The sequence below is a fragment of the Equus przewalskii genome, chromosome 3 (assembly GCF_037783145.1).
Source record: "Equus przewalskii isolate Varuska chromosome 3, EquPr2, whole genome shotgun sequence".
NCBI classification, from domain to species: domain Eukaryota; kingdom Metazoa; phylum Chordata; class Mammalia; order Perissodactyla; family Equidae; genus Equus; species Equus przewalskii.
Genome location: NC_091833.1, coordinates 112,947,081 through 112,952,351, shown reverse-complemented (window position 1 = coordinate 112,952,351; position 5,271 = coordinate 112,947,081).

The window sequence follows — 5,271 nt, the reverse complement described above, 5'->3', positions numbered from 1 at the left end:
GAGGCTCAGAGAGTTTACGGGCCTCACCTGAGGTCAGAGCGCTGGACTCAAAGCCAGGTCCACCCATGCTGAGGCCAGGGTCGGTACCCCGGGGCTTCCCTCGTGTGCTTTAGCATCTGGGCTCAGGAGCCGGACGCCTGGGTCCAATCCCAGCTCCACTCCTCCTTGTGTGATGTTGGGCTATCTGCTGGGACATCCGGGACCTCAGTTTCCCCATCTGTAAAATGGCAACTACAATAACAGCTTCATGAGAGGGACACTGTAACGGGCTGATAACAGGGCCTGCCCTGCAGTCACTGCTGCTGCTTCATTTCATCCTCAACCAAGACACTGTCCCAGCATCACCAAAGGTCTCTAGACAGAAGCAACGTGGCTTTGTTTTCACTGAAGTCAAATTCACATCGCGTGAAATGATCAGCTTTAGGGTGTGCAGTCCGGTGGCACTGCGTGCATTCACAACGTTGTGCAACCATCACCACTATCTAGTTCCGGGACATTTCCTTCATCCCAAAGGGAAATCCGTACTCATTAACCAGTCACTCCCACCTGCCCACCCCCCAGCCCCCAGCAACCATGAATCTGTCTTCTGTTCCCATGGATTTGCCTGTTCTGGACATTTCCCATAAACAGAATCATACAGTATCTGTCCTTTTGCATCTGGCTCCTCTCACTTGGCATCACGTTTCACAGGTCATCCACCTGTAGCACTTCTGGGTGCTTCAGTGTTTTTTTCTGGCTGAATAATATTCCATTGCATGAATACGCCACACCTGGCTAATCCATTCACTCCCAGGTTGATGGACATTTGGGTTGCTTCCGTGTCTTGGCTACTCTGAATAATGCTGCTGTGAACACTTATGTACAGGTTTTTCCACACACACCTGTCTTCCTCGCTCTTGGGTGTATACCCAGGGGTGAAGCTGCTGGGGCATACGGCAATGCTACGTTTAACTTTTTGAGAAATCGCCAAACTGTCTTCCACCGTGGCTGCCCCATCTTATGTTCCCACCAACAGCGCACAAGGCCTCCAGTTTCGCTGCACCCTTTTGTTCACACTTGCTATTTTCCATTTGTTGATTACAGCCATCCTAATGGATTTTTGAGGCTGTCGCGTTAACGTCTTATGACAGAGCCCTGGGCCCTCCTGGCCATCAAAAAGCTCTCAAGCCAGATCAGAAACATGGAAAGTCCCCTCCTGTTCTCATTCTAGGCTTCTCCAGCCACCATCACTGGGCTGAGTGAGCCCCAGAAACCCCTGTGGCCATGTGGAACATTCTAGGCCCCCTGTTTCTCAGGAGGAAACGTTTTCATTTCAACCACGTGTCTATTTCTCCCTGGCGTGCCATTGCTCATGCTGTGTGCACCCTCGGCCCCACATTCCTCACCCAGCCTGCTTCCACAGATCTGTGAAGACTCAGTTGAGTACCCCTTCCTCCAGGAAGCCTTCTCGGATGTCCCGCCTGGATGTAGGGGTCCTTGCCCTGTGCTCCCAGAGCCCCCTCTGTCATGGCCCTCTTTACCCTGTTTCAAGCACTTTCTATTGAACCAGATTCCTCCAATGGGCTGTGAGTTCTTTGAGCAGAAACTATGGATTCATCTCGGGGTCCCTAGCGCTCATCAAGGCCATGTTTGGGATAAAGTGCCCAAAGTCTGGCCTGCCAGAAGCCTTGCACCAAATTTGCCTCTGGGACCCAGCCCTTCCCCACTGCACACAGCCTTGGTGGACAGGCAATCCCGGGGCCTCACCCCATCTGGCCAGGACCTGGGCATGTGACCCAAGCTGGGCTAATCAGACTCTCTCCTGAGAGTATCCAGCAAGGGTGAGTGACAGAAGGCGGGGTAAGGGCTGACACACGTTGTTCCGACCTCTCCTTACTTCCTGCTTCCCGGAAGCCCAGAGCTAGCCCAGTTCCTGCCTTTCTGGGGCCTAGTGTCTCTTGGCTTCTCTGAACTACCTCAAATCTTGCAAATGAAAGTCTTTTGTTGCATAAGGTTTGCCAGAATCCATTTCTGTTGCTTGCCTCCTAAGAACTCTGGGAAATACAACACATTCATACTTTTGTAATAGATGCATGGATGGGGGATCGAACGAGCCAAGTCTGGAGGGAAGAGACAGCCAATAAGATGGGAAGGGTAGAAAGGAGAGAGGGCACTCTCGGCAAAGGGGCCACCAGGGGCAAAGGTCCCCGGGAATCCACAGGCTGGCTGGACCAAGGAGTGAAGGGGGGTGGGAGGAGTCCTGACTTCAGATCCCAGCGTGAACCTCAACATCAGGCAGATGAAGTGGAAAGTGTTCTTCCTCTGTCCTCCAGGGGCACGGGCTCCACTCCGCTGCTGGGGGAACACGTGCCGGCGAGCACCATCTCTAGAAAATGTGCGTCCCAGGGACACTCGTCCATCATCATGGGCTCCTTTTCTTTGTGTTCATTGTGATTTGATACAAAACAGAGAAGCAGCCCAGACGTACACAGCAGCTTTGGGTGGCAGGAGTGGGGACGGGAAGGAGCTGGGAAGGACCCTTGGGACGATGCCCCTCTTCCCAAAGTTTTGATGGAGAACTTGGGGTGCAGGACAGTACCCCCGAGCAAGCTGAGGTCCCTGCTCAGAAACCAAAGGTCCGATCCAGCCAACAAGATGCTGTGGCAGAGTTGTCTTAGTTTGATAAAAATTGACAGTCTCTCCTTTAAGCCTTTCAAAAGGTGGGCTCCAGATGGATGAAAGCCTTAGACGGGAACGTTACAATCAGAGAACGCGTAAGAAGATATCCGTGTGCCCAAGGAAGGAACGGGCCCACTCCCAAAGACGCTGAAAGCAGGACGGAGGGAGAAACACTGATGGATGTGACTGCGTGAAACTAAGGATTGCTGTCGGCAAAGGACACGCGGGCCACGCAGCCGCCAGGGCGCACGGTGAGGACGAACGCTGCCGAGCGGTTACCATCCAGAACGCACAGGAACTCTCACAAAACAACATGAAAAAGGCAGAAGATCGGATAGAAAAATACACAAAGGTGGGGCGGAAGGGAGACGGCAATGGCTAACGAGAGGGGTTCGAACTCAGGAGTCAAGAGAGACGAGGCGGTTTGAAAATCGAGGCACAGCTTTAGACTTCTTATAAGCAGGGCCAGGTTACCTATGCCATTGAGCTGATGCTGGCAGGAACGGCCTGGCGAGCCGGGCCCTCTCGTGCGCTGTAAGTGGCACCGGCTGACCTGGGGACGCCCCGGGTCCCTGAGGCTCCACTCTGCGGTGTGCACGTATGGACGCCAGGCAGCGTCTCATAGGTCCCTGGGGGGCAGGTGGCATTGTTCAGGGGAACAGGGGACTGCGGACAACATGGCCCCCACCCCTCGTTCGGAAACGTGTAGCAGTCAAGGTAGGGGTTTCAGGCGTACCTCGCCTCGGGGTGGGGTGGGAAGCGACGGGCACAAGGGTGACTACCTGAGGTTACAAAGCAGGGCCTGCATTTCTCCTTCCAAGCCCTGTTTTGGCCACTTTCTAGCCGTCTGAACTAGGGTGGGGGGGCCTGAGGTTCCATCTCCCCGTCTGTACTAGGGACAAACACTACCTCCTCTGGCAGGCTGGGGGGCAGGTGAGTGCCCGAGCAGCAGCACCCCTGTGCTGGGCCCCTCGTGGATGCTCCGTAAACAGGAGTCACCAGCTCTCACAAATGGGACATCGGGAGCCAGGCAAGGCTCAGGCAGAGGAGCCCGCCTGCCCTCGCTCCCCAGGGCTGGCCCGCTACCCAGCCAGGGTCCCTGGAACCTTGTGGGCACCATGTTTTTTCTTTATGCTCCTGCCATTGCTTCCGGTCCCGCCCGGCACCCCCAAGTGTGTTGGAAGCTGCGCCCACCCCCCGCCCCCGCCCCGCAAGCCCTGTCCTGCCACAGGAAACGCAGCAGGGCTGATCCTGAGGCCAGAGTGGCCCTCTGCAGCAGCGCCTGTTCCTTCCTGCCTGCCCCCGCCCCCCGGCCCTGCCCCCGCCACGGGGGCCCTGATTAGCCCGGGTTCTGGATGGCCCCTGCTCTCCTTCCCTGCCCCGCAAGGGTTAAGCGGCCTTCCTGCTGGGCGGCTGGGCGGCGGAGGAGGCCGCGGCCGGCGGCAGGCTTTGATTACTTTGATGGGATACATGTGCTGGGCTTTATCTCCGGCCTTTTCTCCGTAATTCAGCGCTTGAACGTCTCAGCTGTCGGCCGATCTGCAGACAATTGCTCGGGGTAATATTATCCGGAAAAAGCTGATAAAACGCAGATGTGACGAGGCCTCTGAAATTTGCGGTTTGCTAAGTGGTTTGCTGCGATGCCCGCCCGCCCGCCAGTGGCCAGGGCCGCTTCCCCACGAGGCTGGGAACCGAGCCGGTGGGAGTCACATTTTTTTTTAAGTGAAAGGTTGAATAGAGGAAGTGACTGTAGACCTTTTCTCTGTAATTAGGAAGATGGGCGAATAGAAAATGGAGGGCGACGGCCACACTGCGGGACGTGCAGGCTCACCTGCGCTCTCTGGTCCCATCTTGACCCCCCCACGGGGCACCTCCAGGAGTGGGGCGCCCGGGCTTCCTCTGGGCAGCTTGCAGTGGTGTGGTGCAGGGGTCCCTGGGAGGATGCCTGTGTGACCTCGGGCAGGTCACCTGACCTCTCTGGTGCTCAGCCGACTGAGCAGAAAGACTGAGTCACTAACCTCAGCTACTTACCGTGCGTGATGCACCTGGCAGGATGTCAGGCACACAGTAGGTGCTGGATGAATGATGCAGGTTCCTTCTCCATCCTGCCACTCTCTTAGGTGCCCAGATGACCCTAGAGAGTGAAAGTGACACGATGTGACGTGAAGACACTGGATCCCACTTGGGTGGTAGGCAAGGGGCCGGGCTGTTAGTCCCCAAGATCATGAGTTCCCAGGCCAGAGTCCCTAGGCTGGGCCCCTCGGGTGAAACAACAACCAGCGGGGTCTTCCTGGGCCACAGGAAATGTTAGAACCGTGCCCCTCAACCCGGACTGTGGGCCCAAATCACCGGGAAGCATGTTAATGTGCAGATTCCCATTGTGGAGGTCACAGTGGCCTGAGAAGCCACATTTCTCACCAGGTCCCAGTGGTGCTGATGTCACTGGTCCCTGGACCACACTGTGAGTAGCAAGAGGTGGGGACCCCAAGGCATCAGGCTAGAAAGAGGCTCTGGGCACATCCAGTCCTTCCCCTCTCAGCCCCAAGGAAGGCTCTGCGGAACAGAGAGGGCAGGCAGTGAGGCTAGTGTTGCCCAGCATGCCAGGCGCAGAGC